General features: G+C 36.7%; 1 protein-coding gene and 1 pseudogene across 1 annotated transcript in view; one reads left to right on the top strand and one right to left on the bottom strand.

Annotated features, from left to right (window-relative positions):
• Positions 1-25,293, bottom strand: part of MPP7 (MAGUK p55 scaffold protein 7) — a 263,960-nt gene that overhangs the window by 46,459 nt on the left and 192,208 nt on the right. The gene's annotated exons all lie outside the window — the stretch shown is intronic.
• On the top strand, positions 15,239-15,346 carry LOC139001454 (small nucleolar RNA SNORA17; annotated as a pseudogene).

Raw genomic sequence — 25,293 nt, 5'->3', positions numbered from 1 at the left:
AAGTGAAAAATTGTACGGCATTTCATTTTCACTGTTAGTGGGGTTAGACGTCTTTTTTTCATGTTTATTAATCATTTACATTTCTTATTTCGTCTGTAAATTGATGTTTGATACATTTTGACCACTTTTTGATCAGGGTGTTCATAAATAATGCATACACGCATGTATCTTTTCAGGACATAGTCCTCATCCCCATTTGTTGCAAAGACTTTAAGATTTTCAACTTTTCTTTTTAATGAAATGTTAAATGTTTACCTACTTGAATCTGTGAATTACTTTCGTTTGAGATTTCTTCCACTGTTTTTGACTTTCCTATCCTTAGGTCTGATATATATTCACCTATACTTTCTAAAGTTTAAAAATATGAATTTCATGGCTTTACATTTAATTTTTTTTTAATCCCATCTGGAATTATTCACCTATAATCATGAGAGCAAGCTTGTAAGGTGAGGCTGTAACTTTATATTTTTCTAAAAAATTAACCAATGCTCCCAGAAACACTTACTGAACAATCCTTTTACTACTTTATATTGATACATACTTTGTCCTGGAATACCAGGTGATTTATTATTTATTATGTGACAAAAACGTGATTCTTGGTCCGAGTTCAGATAATTTTCTTATTAATAATAACAATACTAAATCACAAGAAGTTGTAGTGGTGATAGCTGATGCTTATGGAGAACTTACTAGATGACGGGCACCACTTGCAGTACATTATGTGGATTAGTTCATTTAATTTTCACAGCAACCCAATGAAGGACATGGGTTTAAGCAGCTCTTCTTTTACCATGATAATAATAATAATAAAAAAATGATGAAAGAAAGTCAAGAAGAAAGTTTTAAATGTCACTCTACATACATGGATATATAATAGAAAAAAATGATGAGCCTTCTGTTACTTTATGAAAAAATTTACTAGGAAAAATTATCAAAGAAGAATAGTTTAATTAAGGGATTAAAAATTATAAGTTCTTTTTCTGTTAGAAGATATTTCCAAATAGAATTAAATAATTTTTAAATATGCCTCTGTATTCAAGATGATGTCTAAATTATATAAAACAGTGTCACTGCCCTCAAATAACTCCTCATATAGCACAAGACATAAAAATTATTCACAAATACTTATAGTTTAAAGGGTTTCACAATATAGGCCCATGGCTAGGAACTAAGACTTTTTGGTAAATACTAGTACTCTTAACCTTCTTTGACATTTCTCGTAAGTAAAAATAAATAAGTAACTAAGTAAACAAACTCAGGCTGTGGTAGGGTAGTTTGGTGATTTTCAAAGCAACTTCACTACACTTTATTTATATAACACCATTCATCAAAAGAGCATTAAGTTTAATGCTTACATATGTAAATTAAGAATCATTTGTTATTAAAATAAGTTTCACATGGTAGATAATTGTTATTACCTGTCAAACCTATAATGCTAGTGATTTTTTAACAATAAAAAACTAGAAACATCCAAAATATACAGAACTATGGAAAATATTAAATTACAAAACACCCTTTCAAAGAAATTCAGTTGAACCATTACAATTATAATTATAAAATTATACAGTGCCATAGAAATGCATTTGCTATAGGGAATGAAAAATAGGGACAGAATACAATAGTTTTACCTTATTATTAATATAAAAATTGGCATAGATATAGGAGAAAATGTATAAAAAGAGACAATAATTGTGTTAGAGAGAGAGAGCTGTGGGCAATTATTTTGTTCTTTTTTTCAAACTTTCTATAATGTTACATAATTCTATAATTTGAAAAAAACCTACAAAACATTGTTCATAATATATGAACAACCAAATGAACTCCAGTATTGGCAGAGGTATTTATGTGGTTATATCAATCATAGAACACCAAATACTTTTTGACCGTGTCTCAGAGGCAGGTTCTTAGTCTTTTATAAAATGACTATGGTAACATAACAAGTTTTTGTATTCACAATAGTTAGAAATAACTAATAAATTAAAATATTTAAAAATCAATGAAAGTAAAAACAATAATGGAAAACAGTTTTTTAAAAAATGAGACTATAGTATAAAAACTAAAGATCAAAAGTCAAGGAAGATAAAGAATCAGCAATTTCACCTAAAAAGTGAAGATAAAAAAAAGCAGTCAGGGTCCTGAAAATGTACAACTAAATTATTAAAATGGGTGTAAAATATTTTTAAAATTCACAAATCAGTATCATATTCTTTGGCTCCCATAAGTAACTTCAGTGTAAATTTATAATGTAAATATTGATAATTTTAATGATGTTACTACTAAAATTTTGACATTTAGGATGGTATTTTATTAAAAACACATGATCATTTTGAACAAACATGTACATTAACACAAAAGGCTCTCCGACAGAGACAAGGTAACTCACTACCAACATGAACAACATCAAAAACACACATGTAAACGAGAGTGAAGTGATACATGCTTTTCTGTTAATTCAAAGAAAAAAATACTATTATGTAACCACCTCCAATGGGGCGGTTTCAGTCTTTGGCTATGTAACCAATCTTTCCTTTATGTAGCCAAACTGGTCTAATAATATCAAATATTATGCATTCTCAATGTTTTTATAAATAATAGGCTTTAAATATGAGTAAATTTTATAGATGTTTGTAAAGTGGGAAAAGAAGAATCTCAGTGAAATCTGAATCATAACAAAACAATATTGATCATAAGCACTTCAAAAATTAAAGATTTATAGAAGGATCCATTCTAAAGTTTTCCCAATTAAAAAAAAATACACTTATTTGATGCAAACATACTTAAGAAAACTATTTACTTTCTTAAAAGGAGATAAAAATATTTTAATTCTTTTTTCTTGCCTTAATATGCTAACATATGGATTTTTTTTTAAATTATGAAAACTACCAAAAATACTGTATGAAAAAAAATTTTTTTTGCATCTTTAAACATTGGATTAATTTGACCAAGCAAATGCTTTATTAGTTTAATCGGTTCCTTAATTACAAGGAAGAGAAAATTTTAATATAAATAACCTTTTAAAGATGATTTAAAAAACACAAACATGTAGACATTAATAAAAACTAAGCAGCTAAAAACTATTATACAGTTAGGCTCCTGACAACAAAACATTGAGAATTTCCATTAAAATCAACATTTTAATATAATGTCAATGTTATTAGAATGATATAAATTGTGACAGACATGTGAAAACTATGTCACATGATCCCAGGACAAATTATTGTTGAAATGATGCTCCTATATTATGCCAATCATAAAGTTATCTGAAAGACAATGGAGGATAATTAAGAACATCTTAAAGCAACAAATAAGTAAAAATCTTGGGAGGAGGTTTAGCTGAAAAGAAATGCCAGTGCAAAACTATAAAAGTTACTGAGATCTGAAGAAGCTGGGTGAGGCAGCTTCTATATTCATCTTATAAAACAGTGTCAGGAGAAAAGAAAAAAATCACCAGAGAAACATAATGTTATCATGGATTACATTTACCAACCACACAGATGCTAGTCTTGTATATGAAGAGAAAAAGGCTTTTGAACAAACTAACAGAAAATTCCTCTCTGGAATGTTAAAGGTTCAAAGTTGCTCTCATTAAAACTTAAATGTTGAAATGCCATAAATACCCTTGAATCTTTCAACTCATCTCAAGCTAAGAATAGAAATTCAAAGTACCTAATGAAATCATGGAAGCTAATATAAGATATCAACTTGCATTTTCCAAGGGGAAAAAATTTACTTACGTCTTAAAAGGTTTTCCTGATACTACTGACAATTTATTTTTAAAACATAGCACAACATTACCATAAAAAAGAAGAAACCATATGAGAATTTAATTTTCTGCCAGGCAGCTAATAAAGAAATGAGTTCTTATGTACACTCTTTCAAAATTAGCAAAAAATACAGTATGCACACATAAACTTGAATATAAAAATAGTTCTGAAAAAATGGGAAAATTGGATTTGAAATTTTAATATCATTTTTTTTTAAGTTGAGCCTATGCAATCTAAAATTCTCCAAGCAGGAATGGTTTATTTCTGTCAAAAAAAAAAATATTTCCAAGTAGAATTCCAGACATGTTGAGAGATGCAGAGTTCTTTCTTGTTCAAGAAAGAACCTGTACCATTTTGACAGAATGCTTCTTAATGTTCTTTTTATATAAATTTTATTTTTTGAAGCATTGAGGCAGTATATTTAGACATAGCTTTATTTACATACATGATTTTCTTTAATAAAATGGATAAATATTGGTGAAAACAGGAATTTTTATAAGATTTTAAAAAATAGGCAATGTAACTTGTTGAGGATCAGTAGTGCTTACACATAGGAGAAGTACAAAACAGGATTAGGAAGTAGAGATGAGAAAATGATAACATTTAAAAGAAATGACAGCAAATGGTCAATTTTGTTTTTTATTTAACTTTATGGTAAACACTTCAGTTAAATAGAAAGAACAGTCTTAACTCACATAAGTCCCAAAACTGATCTTGTTTTAAAAGAATGCATGAAGTACTCCAGCAAGGGCAGCAGTGGAGAAAACTTGATGATTTTTCAGGAAACCACTTGCAAGAAATTATGTTTAAAGACAGATGTATGATAAGCAGTGCTTTGTGAATTGATTGTAACAAGATTTTTATAATGAATTAGCCAGAGGAAAAACAGTCTGTAATTCTTACCAATGTTAAAAAATATTCTTCTTCATATAGCCTATTTTGTACTGCTTTAGGAAAAAGGAGAGAGGATCTTTAAAGCAGACCATGTACCACTGAGACAATTACCCTTTGGATTCCAACAGAGAGACAGACAAACAGTCCCCCTCCCCCGCCCCAAAATACACTACCTTCCACACTACCCACCAAAGCTAAATGAAATATATATATATACACTAGAGGCCCGGTGCATGAAATTCATGCATGAGTTGGTTCCCTAGGCCTGGCCGGCCATTAGGGCCGATCGAGGCCTTCCTTCCCCCGACTGCCAGCTGCTGGCCAGGGCCTTCCTTCATTCCGCACCACCCCCTGATGGTCAGCGCATGTCATAGCAAGTGGTTGAACTCCTGGTCAGCTGAACTCCTGAGGGGACAATTTGCATATTAGCCTTTTATTATATAGGATATATATATATATATATATATATATGAAATATTTATGATGAAATATATATCTGAAATATATAAAGTAAATGGGTTGACAATCTTTATATATAGGCAGCTCTTGACTTATAGGAATTCGACCTTAAAAGGTACAATTATCTATAATTCATATTTATAGCATACTATTAATTTACCTTCATGTTGTTTTTTTAAAATTTTGTGCAACCACCACACAATTTATATTGCTCACTCAGTAAGCTTTTTTCCTTCCTTCAAATAATAATAGCCAAACATCTTTTATTGATAAATACACTGACCTCTAAGAAATGTGGTATGTTACGCTTTAGTAAGAATAATACCATAGTGTACTTTCGTATCAGTGATAGCTTATTAAATATGGTTTTAAGATATAATTATTATACAAATAGATATTCAATTCTTAGAGCATTATAATGTTACTTCTTTTAAAAGAATCCATTTAGATAATTTTGAAATGGAATGTATTTGTCAAAAAATGTAACTGGTCATCAATCAGGTTAAGAACTACTTATATATGCTGTTTTGTGCTTAATTTTTATGCATTTCAAAAAAAGTGAAAATAATCAATGTATTCACTGGGCTATTGCCTAATTTAGATGGTTGTCATAGGTCTACAAGTAGTTCCTGGGTGGTCCCATTTTTTGTTCAAGTGTATTCTGTGTGCAAGGTAGATCACTTCTGTTTTTCCTCTCCTGTGGATTTAGGAGATACAGGGTGTAAAGGTGGATGAGGGGTAAAGGTAAGGTTCTAAAATAAGCCAGGGTCTTAGAAATTATTCTAAATAATCCTTAAAAAAGCCCTCATGAGGGTAAACTTCTAGAAATCCCCTTGACCATTTTCCAGAGCTTTCCTAGAACTGGATAAAGGTGACATGTGCCAAAGCTGGGTACAGATGCATCCTGTGTATGTGGAAGTTCTTTAAAAACAGTGGCACTACAACGTATCTATGAAAGTCATGGTATCTGCTGGGATCTGATGTGTACTAGAATACTATGGTCAGTTGTATGACATACGGTGACGAATATGTTACAAATGCATTCCATTTTGTTCATGTGTATTGTTTAAATTACTTCTTTTAGTGAGAGAAATATTTGATGTAGAAGACATATCAAATCTCCAAAGGGAATTTTTCCCCTCAATGCAATAATTACCACAGATCTACTTAAAGAAGAGTAAGAGATATATGTATCAATTTGGCTGGGCTACAGTGCTCAGACATCTGGTCAACCATTACTCTACATGATTCTGTGAAGGTGTTTGTTTATTGAATGAGATTAACATTTAGATCAGCAGACAGCGAATAAAGCAGGTTACCCTCCATAATGTATGTGGGCCTCATCCAATGAGCTTAAAAAAGATTAACCTCCCCTGAGCAAGAAGGAATTCTGCCAGCCGATGGCTTTGTCCAGGTCCCCAGCCTCCAGATAGCCTATGCTGCGTATTTTGACTTACTCCACAATCATGTGAGCCAATTTTTAAATATCTCTCTCCATATACATATATATAACATATCTATAACAAATATAGACTATATCTATACCTATATGAGATATATACTATATATAGTATATCTATATCACACATACACACATTCTATTTCCTGAGTAATACAGAAGATCAGGAGATAATGTTAAAATTTTACAATAAACTGACATTTCCTCATTAGTATAGAAACCAACTATAACATTTTAGTATCATTAGAATAGAGAAAAATCAATAAAACCAAATTTTTGTTGTCAAAAGGATCAAAAAATTTGATAAGCCTTTTCCCTCACAGACCAATTTAAAAAAAGAGAAGACCCAAATTACTAAAACTAGGAATAAAAGAGAAGATACTGCTACCAAACGAAATAAAACGATTACAAGGAAATACTATGGACAACTGTATGCCAACAAATTAGATAATCTACATGAAATGGACACATTACTAGAGATTTACTATTAAAACTAAAAAAAGAAATACAAAGTCTGAATAGACCAGTAACAAGAAAAGTGATTGAATTGGTAATCAAAAACATTCCCACAAAGAAAAGACCAGGATCACATGGCTTCACGAGTGAATTCTATCAAACATTTAATAATTAGCACAATTATTTTACAAATGCTTAAAATAAAAAATAGGAACACTTCCCAACTCAGTGCATGAGGCCAGTATTATCCGGATACCAAAATCAGACAAAGGTATCACAAGAAGAAAATCTATAGTCCAATATCCCAAATTCTCAAAATATTAGCAAACCAAATTCAGCAACATACACAAAGGATTAGATACTATGAGTAAGTGGGATTTATCCTAAGAATGAAAGGTTGGATCAACATATAAAAATAAATCAGTGTTATATACCACATTAGCAGAATGAAGAAAAGAATCCATATAATAATTTCAATTGAGGCAGAAGAAGGATGGTCTAGACTCTAGATAGAAGATGAAGTAATTTTCAAATAGATAGTTTTACAATTTCCTTTCCAAACTAGAGGCCTTTTCTTTCTTTCCCTTGCCTAATTGCTCTGGCTAGTACCTACATTAAATTAAGTACCACATTAAATTAAGTGGCGTATAACTCTATTTTCTGATCTCAGAAGGAAAGCAGTCAGTCTTTCACCAGTAAGTATGCTGTCAGCTATAGGGCTTTAGTAGATGGCCTTTATTAGGTTGAAGAAATTCCCTTCTATTCTCAGCTTGTTTGTGTCACAAAGGATTTTTTTTGTCAAGTGCTTTTCAACCCACTTGACAAAACCAATACTGTTCATCAAGGTTGCTGATAACTTCCTCATTGCTAAATCAAAGGTCAGTTCTCTTTGCTCATCTTATTTTACCTCTAGCAGCATTTGTCAGAGTTGATCACTCCTTCCACCTTGAAACTTTACTCCTAAAAATCATACTCCTAGTTTTCCTTCTACTTCACTGTATTTTTTGCCTATAGCTACACTAATACCCTGGTGATCTCATCCAGCTTCAAGGAGTTAAATATGATCTGACTTTAGCAATTTCCAAATCAATAGCCTGAATTCAAAGCCGCCTACCCAATTGCCTGTTTGACATCTCTGTTTGGATATTTTAAACTCAATATATTCCAAATGGAATACTTGATCTCCCTCCCAACACTTTCCTCCGCAGTCTTTCCCTTCTTAGTAAATAACTCCATCCCTAAATTACTAAGTCCAAAAACCATACACTCATCCTTGATCCTCCAATTTGTCATAAAATCCTGTCAATTCCACCTTCAAAACATATCTAGAATCACACTTCTTCTCACTGCCTCCCCTGATAATATCTTGGTTCAAACCACAATCATTTCTTGCCTGGATTACCACATGGATCCCTGCTTCTGCCTTGCTCCTTACCGTCCATTCTCAACTGACCAGCCAGAGTGATCCTTAAATATATGTCTCCTCATGTCATATCTCTGTTCAGAATCCTCCCATGATTCCCCATCTCACACAGAAGAAGGGCCAAAGAATCCCCCATCTGCCTCCCTCACCCTCCACAACCATTCTGCTACTTTTCCAGCCTATCAATTCCTCCCTTGTTCACTCTGCCCTGGCCACAATGGACCTCAGACACATCGGGGCCCTGTCTCAGGGATCTTTGCACTCCTTGGCACACTCATTCTCCACAGGACTCCCTTCAGGGTTTTGCACAAACATGATCTTCTGAGGGTGGTCTTCCTTAACCCCCCCATTGATATTTGAAACCCCATTTCTGCATCTCCCCATCACTCCATTTCTGCTCTACTTTTCTTCATAGAACTTATTACCACATAAACGTATTAAATAATTTATTTAGTTGTCTGTCTCCATCCCTACCCCTAATATGGAAGCTCTATGCAAAGGGTTTGTTTTGATCTCTCTTGAAGTCCAATGGCCTAGAACAGCCAAGAACATACAAGGCGATCAATAAATATTAGGAAAAAAATCTAGAAATAGCATTGTAAGAAACTTATATTCTGTATATGCCAGAAAAAACTGTGAACCAGAGCTAAAGTGGTTTTCTCTTAAGGGAGGGTATAGGACTAAAGAGAAGATGACAGAGACACCTGTTTGGGTTTTAAGAATTGCAATTAATATGATTTGAATTTTTAAACAATGTATTAAAAAGTCACATGAAACTGCTACATTCTATTCAGCAATTTCATAAGCTTCAAACTAATGCATATATTATTTTGATAGAAATATAAATTTAAAAAATATTTTCAAAAAATTTGGAGTGGAGAATCCAAAAGAAAACTTAGGAGATAAGAAGGAAAGAAGTCAGAGTTTTGGCTATAAACATGAAAATATCTCTATGCTGTGAAACTTGCATAGAAAAAGCTAAAATCAACCAAAAGACCAGAAGAAACTGCATGCAACAGAGAGAGTTCATACTCATGACATAGAAAGAGCTCATCAAATCAACAGGAGACTGATAAAGGACCTGATAGAAAACATAGGCAAAGAAATTATTATTCAAGGAAAATAAACACTAATAAAAATTCTCAATATTGCACTAAGTCTGAGTATATTTTAAGATGTTTACTAAATAATACTTTTACCATAAAAGTTCTGCCATTTATATTAGCATGTTGTTTATGAGACCTCTTAAAAACGCATAAAATCGGTAAATTTTTTAAGAATTGGCTTTTGGGGAAAAACAATGCCACAAACCAGTGAATCTGTTTAAAGTATTAATAACAAAGTAATAATGTAATATAATGGTACAAAAATAACAGTAACCTTCCTCTTTCCCAGGAGAATATGTTCCAAAACTCCAAGGAGATGCTTGAACTCTCAGATAATACCAAACCATAAGTATTACTATGTTTTTTTCTTACATATACATACCTATGATGCAGTTCAACTTATATATTAGGCACAGTAGGGACAATATCAGAGGGATGGTAGCATGCAAAGTCCCCTTGATCTCTCCCCTGAAGATACAACAATTTGAACAACTATAATTCAACAAATTATTCCCTGTACACTTCTGAGAGATCTGTGCATTGAAACATCTAAATGTGCACACTGGGATAATCCCAGGGATGGGTAGAGATACAGAAGTGAAGCCACTGAGGTCTGCCAGTTGCCATTACTGCAAGAACAAAACCACAAAGGCACCAGCCCAGCCCATCCCCTCTCATCCCGCCCCCTCTCATCACAGCTGCACTGCTGGCAGCCTCTGGTTGCAGCTTACATTGCTGGGACTTCACAGATTTGGAACCCCAATGCCCACCACATTCCCTGCCAGGTTGGTGCCCTGAGACCTAGTGAAGTATGGTAGCAACCATCTCAGGTGGAAACTGTAGTTTAACTCTAGCCCTGCTATTTGGCTTAACAATAGAAAAGTTATTTTGATTTTCTGAATTGTATACATCATCCCATTTGATTGAATGACTATCCCATTGATTGTTATCTTACTGGTTTTAGAGAGCACATTCTTCTGTACCTGGGAAACAGGAGAGCACAATTATCCTAAATTGTTTTAGTGGCCACAGATAATGCGTTCCAGTTGACTCAGTGGTCCCTGGACAGTGCAATTACTCTACAATGGCTCTAGATAGTGAATTCCTGTCAACTCAGTGGTCTCAAGACCCGAGGGCTCTAGATAATGTATTTCTGTCAATTCAGTGACCCTGAGACCCAAAACTATAATTAACATGCTTAATTCTGCTTCTGTAAACTGCTTTTTTGCGAACCAGGTTCCTCATTCCAAACCCTGGGATGTAATCAATACCTTTGTGATTTTTTGCCTATATAACCTTGGAGCTGCGACCACCTTGCTACTATGAGATTTGGGGAATGGCCCCTCATGGTCCCAGATTGCAATAAATGTGACTCTTTAATTCTACTTCTTGAGGCGTCCTTCTGTGATTCGCGGGGTACATTACAACATAAGGAGGCCTGGTCACAGAGGGGATGCCTACCTTCACCTGCCCCCAGGGAACAGAGGACATCTTCATTGCCCACAGTGACCTTGCCAGAGAAGTGTAAGAGCAACTAAAACATTTGTGCTTCTGTGCCACCTACTGGAAAACAAAAGAAAGGCTTCTTAACCTACTATAGAAGTTTAGACAGAGATGGAATCCATCAAATAGCATGAATAACCAAAGTAATGCGGCAGCTCAGAAAGAAAATGAAAAATATCCAGAAATGGAAATATGTGATTCAAATGACAGAGAATTCAAGTTTGCAGTTCTGAAAAAAACTCAATGAAATACAAGAAAACACAGGCAGGCAGTTTAATGAAGCCAGAAATAAAATCAACTAACAAAACAAGTACTTTACTAGAAGGATTGAAACTTAAAACACACCAAAAAACAAAACTCTACGAGAACTGACTCCATCAAAAAGAGAAATCCTATGTAAAAAAAACCCTAATATGCAAATCGACTGATCAGTGGAACAACTGGTCGCTATGATGTGGACTGACCACCAGGGGACAGAGGCTCAATGCAGGAGCTGCCCCCTGGTGGTCAGTGCACTCCCACAGGGGTAATGCCACTTAGCCAGAAGCCTGGCTCATGGCTGGCGAGTGCAGTGGCGGTGGTGGGAGCCTCTCCTGCCTCCACGGCAGTGCTAAGGAACAGTGAGGCAAGCGGTAAAGAGCAGCGAGCAGGCAGGCAGTAAGGAGCGAGGGATCCTGGACTGCAAGAGGGATGTCCGCCTGCTGGCTTAGGCTCCCCGGGATCAGGCCTAAGCCAGCAGGTGGACAACCCCCAAGGGGTCTTGGACTGTGAGAGGGCGCAGGCTGGGCTGAGCGATCCCTCCTCACTGCATGCATTTCGCGCACCAGGCCTCTAGTAAAAGAATAATAGGTATAGCTGAAGGAGATGGGAACAGAGAGTTGAATCAAACAAAGAGTTGTGGAGTACTTCTTCTCAGACCTATGAAAAAAGCTAAATCCTTGCACCTAAGAAGTAAACAGAACACCTAATTATCTCAATCCAAAAAGGCCTTCGCTAAGGCATATTAGAAATTAATGAGAAAGAAAAAATCCTTAAAGCAGCTAGGGAAAGAAAGACAGTAATCTATAAAGGAAATTCCATTAGATTATTATTGGACTTCTCAGCAGAAACCCTACAAGTTAGAAGAGAGTGGGATAAAATAATCAATTACTGAAAGAAATTACCAGCCAAAAATAATATATACAGCAAAGTTATCCTTTATATATGAGGGAGAAATAGACTTTCTCAAGTATACAGAAGCTGAGAGAATTTACCACCAGAAGACCTCCATTACAGTAAATACTCAAGGGGGTTATTTTACCTGAAAAAAAGAACAACAACATACAAAACTATAAGTAAGATTACTAACAGATAGACAGAAGCAGGATATTACAATCATTTTTCAGAATTAGGTACTATATACACTTAAGTATCACATAAAGCTTAAAGGAGGTAAAGCATTTAAAAAGAGAGATAAAGAAGACAATAGCTAGTTCAATTCAGAAAAGAATAAGGATAATCTGTGACAACAAATACATAAAAGAGGCGGGGATAAAGGTCTGAATTGCAAAAGGAAATAGAGATAAGATGCATTCAGAAGAAAAAGGACTACTGTATGCATGAATCTTTTACATAATCCTTTGGTAACCACGTGAATAAATCCCAAACTGAGAAACATCACTTAAAAAAAAAGAGGAAACAGAGGAAAAAAATTATAGGACATATGAAATTAAGAGAACAGACAGAAACACAAGGGAAAAGAAACCAAGGAGACACAGAGCTATAAGAAAACAAAGATAAAGTGGCTATAGGGTACCCTCATACATCAATAATTACCTTAAATGAAAATGGACTGAACTCACCAATAAAATAGCACAGAGTAGCAGAATGGGTCAAAAAACAAAACTCAACCATATGCTGCCTTCAGTACACACATCTTAGCTGCAAAGACAAATATAGACTTGAAGTGAAAGGGTGGAAAATGATTTTCCAGCCCTGGCTGGTGGCTCAATTGGGTGGAGCATCATCTTGTATACCAAAAGGTTGTGGGTTTGATTCCCTGTCAGGGCACATACCTAGGTTTCAGGTTCAATACCCAGTTGGAGCATGTATGGGAGGCATACATGATTGATATTTCTCTCTCACATTGATGTTTCCCTTGCTTTCTCCGTCTCTCTTTCCCTTCCCCCCTTCCTCATTCTAAACGTATCCCTGGCAGAGTATGAAAAGAAAAAAGAAAAAGAAAATGATTCTCCAAACAAATAGCTTCCAGAGAAAAGCAGGTATAGCTATACTTATATCTGACAAAATCAAAATCGATTTCAAGATAAAAAAGGTATGCCGAAACCGGTTTGGCTCAGTGGATAAAGCGTCGGCCTGCGGACTGAAAGGTCCCAGGTTCGATTCCGGTCAAGGGCACGTACCTGGGTTGCGGGCACATCCCCAGTAGGAGATGTGCAGGAGGCGGCTGATCGATGTTTCTCTCTCATCGATGTTTCTAACTCTCTATCTCTCTCCCTTCCTCTCTGTAAAAAATCAATAAAATATATTTTTAAAAAAAAGATAAAAAAGGTATGAAGAGACAAAATGAACATTATATAATGATCAAGAGGATATTATATCAATACATGATACTTCTCAATATATATGCACCCAGAGAGCACCAAAATACATAAAGAAACTACTGACAGAACTAAAGGGAGAGACTGACTAAAACAAAACCATAGTACACCACTGACATCTATAGAGAGATCACCAAACAGAAAATCAATAAAGGAAGATGGGCCTTAAAAGACACATAAGACAACTGGACATAATTAACAATTACAGAGCCTCTCATCCCAGGACAGCAGATTAGTCATTCTTCTCTAGGGCACAGGGAACATTCCTAAAGGTAGACCATATGTTGGGATGCAAAACTAGCTTCAACAAATTTAAAAAGATTGAAATTACAATAAGCATGTTTTATGACTACAATGTTTTAAAATTATAAATCAATTGCAAAAAATGAAAGGGATAAAACCCACAATACATGAATATTAAACAACATTCTACTAAAAAATAACTGGACCAAAGAAGAAATAAGAGAAGAGATCAAGAGCTAGATAGAGACAAATAAGAATGAAAATACGTCATATTAAAACTTTTAGGATGTGGCACAAGCCGTAAAAAAGGTAAATTTATATTATTACAGGCCTATCTCAGGAAATAAGAAAAACTCCAAGTAAACAACCTAACATTACATATTAAAGAAATAGAAGTGGGTTGGTTGGCGTGGCTCAGTGGTTAAGTGTCAACCTAGGAACCAGGAGGTCAGGGTTTGATTCCCAGTCAGGGCACATGCCCGGGTTGCAGACTCCATCCCAGTAGGGGATGAGCAGGAGGCAGCCAATCCGTGATTCTCTCTCATCATTGATGTTTCTATCTCTCTCTCCCTCTTCCTTCCTCTCTCTGAAATCAATAAAAATATTAAAAACACACACACACAGAAATAGAACTAGAAAAAGAGGGACAAAAGCAAACCAAAGGCAGCAGAAGGAAGAAAATAATAAAAATCAGAGCAGAATTAAATGACATACAGAACAATAAGACAATTAAAAATTTAATACAGCCCCTGGCTGGTGTGGCTAAGTGGATAGAGTATTGATTGGCCCATGTACCAAAGGGTAGTGGGTTTGATTCCCAGTCAAGGGCACGTACCTGGGTTGCTGGTTCGATCCCTGGCCTGGTTGAAACGCGTGCAGGAGGCAACCATACCAATGTATTTCTCTCACATTGATGTTTCTCTCTTTTCCTCTCTCTCCTCACTCCCTTCCATTTTCTCTATAAATCAATGGGGAATATCCTTGGGTGAGGACAACAACAACAACAACAAAGTCAATGCAACAAAGAGCTAGTTTTTTTAAAAAGATTAATAAAATTGACAAACCTCTGCCTGGACTCAGTAAGGAAAAAAGAGAAAAGATTCAAGTAAACAAAATCAGAAATGAAACAAGTTACCACAGACACCAGAGTAATACAAAGGGTCATACAAGAATACTGTGAAAAACTATATGGCACCAAATTCAATAACCTAGAAGGAAGGATATGTTCCTAGAAATATATAACCTTTCTCGATTGAATCACAAAGAACTGAAAAATCTATATAGACTGATCAACAGTGTGAAAACTGAAACGACCATCAAATTAAAAAGCTTCTGCACAACAAAAGAAACCACCATCATCATTAGGTGGCAGAGAGCAGAGGCTCGCCTACGCCCAGTGTCCTGGCTGTGGGCGCCTGGATGGTTGATGGCCTGACACGGCCCTGAAATAAAAGAAAGAAACCACCATCAAAATGCAAAAGGAACTCACAGTATGGGAGAACATACTTGCCAATGATACATCTGATAAGGGATTCATTTCCAAAATATACAAAGAACTCATACAACTCAGCATGAGGAGGACAAATAATCCAATTTAAAAAATGGGAAAAAGACCTGAATAGACACTTCTCCAAAAAGGACATTCAAACATATGAAAAAATGCTCAGCATTGCTAATCGTCAGAGAGATACAAATTAAAACCACAATGAGGTATCACCTCACACCTGTCAGAATGGCTAGTATCAACAATTCAACAAATGATAAGTGCTGGTGAGAATGTGGAGAAAATGGAACCCTTAACACTTCTGTGGGAATGCACTAGTGCAGCCACTATGAAAAACAGTATGGAGGATCCTCAAAAAATTAAAAATGGAACTGCCATTTGACCCAATAATCCTACTTTTAGGAATATATCCTAAGAAACCAGAAACACCAATCAGAAAGAATATATGCACCCCTATGTTCATAGCAGCATTATTTACAATAGCTAAGATCTGGAAATAGCCCAAGTGCCAATCAGTAGATGAGTGAGTAAAATGCTGTGGTACATCTACACCATGGAATACTACACAGTTGTAATAAAGAAGGATCTCTTACCCTTTGAGATAGCATGGAGGGACCTGGAGAGTATTATGCTAAACAAAATAAACCAGACAGAGAAAGACAAATATCATATGATCTTACTTATATGTGGAATCTAAGGAACAAAATAAACTAATGGAAAAACAGGACCATAGACATAGAAGCATGAAACAGACTGACAGATCTCAGAGTGAAGGCAGGAAGGAGGGCTGAAAGAGATTAATAAAAGAACTAATATGCATTTATGCATAGCCCATGGACAGAGACAATAGACAGGTGAAAGCATGGGGTGGAGTGGGAGATGGGTGGGAAGGGGTGGAAGGAGGTGAAAGGGGGACATCTGTAATACTCTCAACAATAAAATAAATTTTTAAAAAATCTCCCAAAAAGTAAAGTCCAGGACCAAATGGCTTACTAGTGAAATCTACCAAACAGTCAAAGTTTTATTTTAAAACAAAAAACTGAAGAGACAATATTTATTTTTTTAAATGCACACACTTAAATATTATTTTTTAAATTTAAATTCTTTATTGTTTAAAGTATTACATAAGTCTTTTCCCCCTAGGGACCTCTCCCTGGCTGCTCCCACTCCCCAGCACATGCCCTCACCCCCTACTGTTTGTGTCCATTGGTTATGCTCATATAGAAGAGACAATATTTACTAACATTTTATGAGGCCAACATAACTCTGATACCAAAACCTGGCAAGGATAACACAAAAGAATAAAACTACAGACCAATATCTCTAATGGATGTAGATACAAAAATCCTAAACAAAATATGAGCAAGTAGACTACAACAATACATTAATAAAATATGTCATGATCAAGTGTGGTTCATTCCAGGGGCACAAGGATGGTTCAACATATGCAAATCAATCAATGTAATACACCACATTAACAAAACAAAGGATTAAAATAATATGATCTTATCAGTAGATGCAGAAAAAGCATTTGATAAGATAGAGCATCCATTTTAAAACACTCATAAATAGGTAGAGAAAAAAAGTGCCTCAAGTAATAAAGTCTATATATGACTAACCCTCAATGGTGAAAAACTGAAAGTTTTTTTGAAAACTCTAAGATCGGAACAAGACAAGGATGTCCACTTTCACTTTTCTTATTCAACACAGTACTCGAAGTCCTGGACAGAGCAATTAGACAAGAGAAAGAAATAAAATTGGAAATCATGAAGTAAAATTGTCACTTTTTCCACGACATGGTTCTTTTTAAAAAAAAAATTAATTTTAGTGAGGGAGGAAGAAGGAAGAGAGTGACAAAGAGAAACATAGATGTGAGAGAGATACATTGATCGGTTGCTTCCTGTGTGTGCTGAGACTGGGAATCGAACTCCCAACCTAAGTATGTGCCCTGACTGGGAATCGAACCCACGACCTTCCAGTGCATGGTACGTCACATCAGCCAGGACTGACATGATTCTTTATACAGAAAACCCTAACGACCTGACCAAAAACTATTAGAAAAAAAATACGGTAAAGTTGCTGGATATAAAATAAATGTACAAAAATCCATTGCATTCCTATATAGTAACAATGAAATTTCAGAAAAGGAAATGAAAAAAAAATCCACAAACAAAAGCATTCCTTTTGTAATTGCAACCAAAAGAATAAAATACCTAGGAATAAACTTAAAGCATTAGCTGAAAACTACAAAACACTAAAAGAGATTGAAAAAGACACAAAGAAATGGAAAGATGTTCTGTGTTCATTGATTAGAAGAATCAACATAGTTAAAATGGGCATATTACCAAAGTAATATACATATTTAACGCAATCCCCATCAAAATTTCAATGCATTTTTAAAATAAATAGAAAAAAAATCACCAGATTTGTATAGAACCACTAAAGACTCCAAATAGCAAAAGCAATCCTGAGAGAAAAGAAAAAGCTGCAAGTATCACACTCCCAATCTTCAAATTATACTAAGCAGCAATGATCAAAACGGCATGGTATTGGCAGAAAAACAGACCCACAGACCAATGAAACAGAATTGAGAGCCTACAAATAAAGCCAATAAATTTTTACAAAGGAGACAAAAACATACAATGGAGACTGTGGTCCTAGAGAAGATTTTATAAATTTGACCCCAGAGGCAAGGCAAGTGAAAAACAAAAATAAATGAATGGGACTATATCAAACTAAAAAGCTTATGCACTGCAAAAGAAACTACCAGTAAAACAAAAAGGCAACCAACAAAATGGGAGAAGATATTTACAAATAACAGTTCCAACAAGGGTTTAATATGCAAAATATATAAAGAACTCATACAATTCAACAACAACAAAACACAATCCAATTTAAAAATGTGCAGACACTTTTCTCAAGACAACCAAATGGCCAAAATACTTATGAAACGATGTTCAACTTCACTAGCTATTAGGGCAGTGATAGCGAACCTATGACACGTGTGTCAGAGGTGACACAGGAACTGATTTTTTTGGTTGATCTTTCTTTGTTAAATGGCATTTAAATATATAAAATAAATATCAAAAATATAAATCTTTGTTTTACTATGGTTGCAAATATCAAAAAATTTCTATATGTGATAAGGCACCAGAGTTAAGTTAGGGTTTTTCAAAATGCTGACACGCCAAGCTCAAAAGGTTCGCCATCACTGTATTAGGGAATGCAAATCAAAATTACAATAAGATACCACCTCACGCCTGTTAGAATGGCTTTTATCAACAAGAAAAGTAAAAAGTGTTGGGGAAGTTGTGGAGAGAAAGGAACCCTCATTCACTGCGGGTGGGAACCAAATGATTTCACTTATATGTGGGATATAAAACTGAAAACAACAAATGAACAAATAAAACAAACAAAAACTCATAGACACAGGCAACAGTATGGTGGTTAGCAGAGGGAAAGGGGAAGGGGAGCTAATGAAGGAGAGAGGGAGCAAGTATATGGTAATGGAAGGAGATTTAATTTTGGGTGGTGGTTACACAATGCAATACACAGATGGTATATCATAGAATTGTACACTTGAAACCTATATAAATATATTAACCTATATAATCTTATTAACCCATGTCACCCCAACTTAATAAACATAAATTATGCACAGTAAGAGATTAAAAATAACCAATAACATTTCTGTTCATGTTTTCTATCCACAGATTTAATGCCTTTTCCACCTTAACTAAGCACTTATCATGTACTATTGCCTGTAACTTTAGTAAAGTTTGATGTGTAACAGCAAAACTAGCACAGATTTCGTTTTCTTTCTTCGCAATCTCATGATAGATTTGTTCTTACCATAGATCTTAGCAACCTCAGCATACAATATTTTTTTCATTATGAAGTTGAACATATTCACCTGTCCTTAAATGAAGCACTTTATAGCTTCTCTTTGGCATATCCGAATTGCCAGCATCACTACCCTTGCACTTCAGGGTCATTACTAATTAAAGTAAGTTACTTGAAAACAAGCACTGCAATACAGCAACAGTGGGTCTGATAACTGAAATGGCTAAGTGACTAATGAGCAGGTAACATACACAGCGTGGAGACAGCAAAGGGATGATTCACATCCCAGGTGGGACAGAATAGGATGGTGCCAGTTTCACCACACTACTCAGAAAGGTAAGCAATTTAAGACTTAGGAATTGTTTCCGGAATTTTTCATTTAATATTTTCAGACCGTGGTTGACAGCAGGTAACTGAAACTATAGAAAGGAAACCACGAATAAGATGGGGGGGGGGGGGGGGGGGACCTACTGTAATATAGTTTTTTTGTTGTTGTTTTTGTTTAAATATATTTTTATTGATTTCAGAGAGGTAGGGAGAGGGAGAGAGAGAAACATCAATGATGAGAGAGAATCATCAATCGGCTGCCTCCTGCATGTCCCCTACTGGGGATCGAGCCCACAACCCAGGCATGTGCCCTTGACTGGAATTGAACCCGGGACCCTTCAGTCCACAGGCCAATGCTCTATCCACTGAGGAAAACAAGCTAGGGCTAAAATATAGTTTTAATAATAATAATAATATATATTAAAATAACCAGAGAATACAATCAAAGTTGTTTATTCTGCAAAAGAAATCATTTCAAATTGTTCAGGGGTCATTAGTTGAAGCGTTTCCTCAAAAGAAGAAACTTTTATCAGAAACACTATTAGTTTATGCATTCTATTATCACATATTCTTTAAAAAATCTTTTCATTGTAGGCTTCTCTTCCTAGGCACCTTACTGTATTATATTCCCTGCCTTTGCAGCAGCTAAACCAATTTCTAGGCGCATAATGTGTCAGAACAAGCATTTAGACCAGAAAGAAGTGAGGCCATCATGCACATATATTAAACACATTGGCCATGTTTTCCCTTGGCCACAGTAAGGCAGGGGAAGGATTACTATTGTTTTTAAGACCAGGAGTTGAATGGAGTGGATAGCTATACAATATAATTAGGGCTTGCAATTTCAAAACCCTATGGATGCTAGATAGGTAGAAAAATCTTGTTGTATTCTGTCAACACTAATAGTTCTTTCTTAGCTGTGTACTCTTGTCAATTAGACGGTGTATGTCTATCCATTGGAATAACTCTGGCATAAGACTTTATATGATGTCACATAAAATGCCATGATTCACAGGGAGAGGTGATCATCTCAGCCTAAGGCAGCGAGGGACTCACTCCCATGAGAGATGACGTTACGACTCCATGGATTGGCTGGAATTATAGTGCAGCGGAGGATGAAGGCAGGAGCAGTAGATGGAGAGAGATGACTGTTGAGAGCACAAGGCATATTTAAGTTTAGGTGATATGTAGATGACAGGGCTGGGAAGATGACAGCGTGGCACTTCCATGCTACTGTTTCTGCCTTCCTCCTCTGCTGCACTATAATTCCAGCCAATCCACGGAGACGTTTTAACGTCATCTCTCATGGGAGTGAGTCCCTCGGCCGTAGGCTGAGATGATCACCTCTCCCTGTGAGTTATGCCATTTTATGTGACACTCATCAGCTAAGCTTTATGCCATAGTTATTCCAATAGATAGACATACACCATCTAATTGACAAGAGTACACAGCCCTTAAAGTGAGAAGACTGAGCACCCCTCTCTCTATTTTGAGAGGTAGTAGCTTGCAGTCATGGCTGTCCACTCACCTCTCCCAGAACCCAAGCCCTCAGGTGGTCTCCCACACGGACTCTGGCTTGGCCATGAGACTGTTTTGGCCAAGGGACCTGATGTGATGTGAGCAGAGGCTTCAACAGCACTTCCATACCAGGGCTGCTATCTCTGATGCACTCTGGAAGGCCACTAGAATGGCTAGCTTACGGGAGGGTAAACAATGACAGGAAACAGAAATGCTGGGGTCCAACCCCAACAGGTCCAGGGGTCCCCAAGGTGTGGACGGAGTCGGCGATGAAGGAATGACATGGAGACTGGGTTCAGTTCATCAGCATAGCGAGGTTCTCCCTCCAGGATCTCCAGCCAAGTTCTGTATACAGGTTCTCCAGCCAGGTTCTGTGTCCATGTTCTCTCACTAGGTTCTCCAGCCAGGTTCTAGGTTCTCCAGGTTCTCCTGCCATGTTCTGTCTAGGTTCTCCAGCCAAGATCTGTAGCCAGGTTCTGTCCAGGATCTTTTACCATGTTCTCTCACTAGGTTCTGTCTCTAGGTTCTGTGTAGGATCTCCAACCAAGTCCTGTCTCTAGGTTCTGTCTCTAGGTTCTTCAGCCAGGTTCTCTTGCTAGGTTCTGTTTCTAGGTTCTGTCTCTAGGTTCTGTTTCTAAGTTCTGTTTCTCATTGTCTTGTTACATCTGTATTTATACCAGTTGATTCCAATCCTATCAATCTCTATTCCAAAGGTTAGGGCGTTTCTTATCTCCATTCCAGGGAGTAAAGATTATGTAGCTTAAGCGTGATTATTTGTAGTTAAAGTGATTAACTACCCACCTGGCACTTAGTTAAGGGGTTTCATTCCCTCCCTAACTTCAGGGAAAAATCCCCACCTGGGGAAACAACCTTTCTCGCAGAGGTGACCTTGGTTAAAATACATAGCGCCAAGAAGGGGAGCAAACATATTAAGAACAGTATGCCATATACGCCAGATCCCTTGAAACATATGCTGTGTAGATGCTTCTTCCCTGCAGCGACTGTGTCAAGCAGCAAGGATATACCGGCTCCCAGCACAGAAACAGGTTCACCCAGCTGCACCACTGCACCTCCCCGCCCCCCAGACCAATAGACTCCAAACTACCAGACTGCAAAGATCCACCAAGCCAATAAACTGGAACAACCCAGCTAACCACAAAATTGGGAAAATAATAAATGCTTGCTGTGTTAAGCTATTACAGTTTCTGAAGATGTTAGGGGAGGTGTTAGTCAATATACAGAGTATCTGGCACACTGCATTGTTCTGCAATGAGTAAAGAATTAATGAAAGCTTAACTCTGATCATTGAATTCTGTCTTAGTAAACTATAGTCTTTCTAAGCTAAAAATCGCAATATTCTATATTTTTTGCATGGGTTTTTGTTTTGTAGAATGAACTAGAGGGAAGCATATATATATTTTAAAATATATTTTTATTGATTTCAGAGAGAAAGGGAGGAACATCAATGATGAGAGAGAATCATTGATCAGCTGCCTCCTGCATGCCCCACACTGGGGATCATGCAAGCAACCCACGCATTGAACCGTGACCTCCTGGTTCATAGGTCCATGCTTGCCGGGAGCTGGTCCATCCTTGCTGCTTGACACAGTCGCTGCAGGGAAGAAGCATCTACACAGCATATGTTTCAAGGGATCTGGCGTATATGGCATACTGTTCTTAATATGTTTGCTCCCCTTCTTGGCGCTAGGTGTTTTAACCAAGGTCACCTCTCCGAGAAAGGTTGTTTCCCCTGGTAGGGATTTTTCCCTGAAGTTAGGGAGGGAATAAAACCCCTTCACTAAGTGCCAGGTGATTATTTGTAGTTAAAGTGATTAACTACCCACCTGGCACCCTAACCTTTGCAATAGAAATTGACAGGATTAAAATCAACTGGTATAAATACAGATGTAACAAGACAACAGGACACAGAACCTAGGGACAGAACCTAGATACAGAACCTAGAGACAGGACTTGGTTGGAGATCCTGGACAGGACTTGGCTAGAGATCCTAGACAGAACCTAGAAACAGAACCTAGAGACAGAACCTAGCAGGAGAACATGGCAAAAGATCCTGGACAGAACCTGGCTACAGAACTTCGCTGGAGAACCTAGACAGAACATGGCAAAAGAACCTGGATAGAACCTGGCTGGAGAACCTGGCTAAAGAACCTGGCGACCCAACCTGGCTGGAGAACCTGACTGGAGAACCTATCGAGAGAAAATGGCTACAGAACTTGGCTACAGAATCTGGCGGGAGAACCTTGCTATGCTGATCAACTGACATAGCCTCCATGTCATTCCTTCTTCACCGACTCCGTCCACACCTTGGGGAACCACTGGACCCGCTGGGTTTGGACCCCAACACATGCTCAACCACAGAACCATGCCAGCTGGGTGAGGGCAGCATATTTTAAAGGATAGAGTATTATAGTTACACAGATGTGGATCTGAAACTACAATGCACCATTTACTGTCTTTAGGTCCTTAGGTAAACCCTCCAAACTTTGTTTTCTTTCTATAAAGTGGATAAAATAGCACCAATCTCACAGTATTAGAGATAATATATATTAAATACAAAATATATTATCTGGCACATTTCTACAATAACCAAGAGATATTATCATATGCAGCTGACCTGTGAACACAGGGGTTAGGGGCATCGACCCCTGCTCAGCCAAAAATCCATGTGTAATTTTTTACTCCCCCCAAACTCAATTGTCCCTCAGTATTCATAATGGATTGGTTCCAGGAACCCTCCCACACATGGATAGCAAATGTTGTAGATGATTGAGTCCCTTATATAAAACTAGAGGCCTGGTGCATGAAATTCATACACAGGTAGGGTCCCTAGGCTTGGCCGGTGATCAGGGACGATCGGGGTCTTCCAGCTGCTGGCTGGGGCCTTCCTTTGTTCCGCGCCTGGTGGTCAGCGCACGTCATAGCAAGTGATCGAACTCCAGGTCTCCCAGTGGAACTCTCGAGGGGACACTTTGCATATTAGCCTTTTATATATATAGATGGCATAGAACAATGCATACACATCTGCCTACTCCAAACATTAAATGGAAAATACTGTTTTTGATCCATGGATGATTGAATCTGTGGATGGGAAGCCCGGGGATACAGGGCTGATTATATGTTTATTGAAAAATATCCATGTGTAAGTGGAACCCAGGTAGTTCAAATCCATGTTGTTCAAGTGTCAACTGTACATAAATATTAATTTGCAAATGAGCTTGAAGCAGTTCTCTCTAAATCTGTGTTTTTTAATATATTTTTATTGATTTCAGAAAGGAAGGGAGAGGGAGAGAGAGAAACATCAATGATGAGAAAGAATCATTGATAGGCTGCCTCCTGCATGCCCCCTACTAGGGGTTGAGCCCACAACCCAGGCATGTGCTCTTGATCACAATTGAAGCCGGGACCCTTCAGTCCACAGGTCATGTTCTATCCATTGAGCAAAACCAGCTAGGGCTAAATCTGTGTTTTTACACTATTACCTCTTACAACTGAAAGCAGAGGACTGACAAGTATGCTGATACATGGCAAGGGTGGGAAAGGTCTGAAGTGATATGTAAATGAAGACAATTCAGACACCTTTAACAATTTAAAAATCTTGGCTTTTGTTTATAATATTCCTTAGCATCTCTATTTTTTTAGGGGATTTAAAAAATTTTATTTATCTTTATCCTGAAAGTATTATAGATGTTGCCTTTGCTTGTGGGTTATTTTCCCCATTGACTCCCTCCACCCCATACCTGCCCCTCCCAGACCTTCACCACCCTACAGTCTGTGTCCATGAGTAATGCATATCTGCATATAAGTTCCCAGTTAATCACTCCCCAACTACCTCCTTACCCGCTCCTTAGCATCTCTAAACTGGACATTTTTCCTTCCAATACAGATTAGCAAGTTAATCATGAAGCTTAATATTTGGAGCTGCTCATTCAATGGTTATTGGGGGGTGGGAGTTGTTAAGGGAATAATAAATCATTAGAACACATAACTAAAAAGATATTTAAAAAGACATAAGTTGCTTAGAAACTTTGAATAATTCACAGCTAACGAGATTATTTAGCAAAGTCCAGATACTGTTAATGGAGTAAAATTACTTAGCAAAAATATATGCTTTTACATCCCCTCTCAAAAAAAAAAAATATGTAATGGTTTACAAAAATATGACATCTGGAAAGC

The sequence above is a fragment of the Myotis yumanensis genome, unplaced genomic scaffold (genome assembly GCF_028538775.1).
Source record: "Myotis yumanensis isolate MYYU_CA2020_CCGP unplaced genomic scaffold, mMyoYum1.0.hap1 SCAF_1, whole genome shotgun sequence".
NCBI classification, from domain to species: domain Eukaryota; kingdom Metazoa; phylum Chordata; class Mammalia; order Chiroptera; family Vespertilionidae; genus Myotis; species Myotis yumanensis.
The sequence above is the reverse complement of the archived record's forward strand: the minus strand, read 5'-3'. Positions and strand labels throughout refer to the sequence as shown.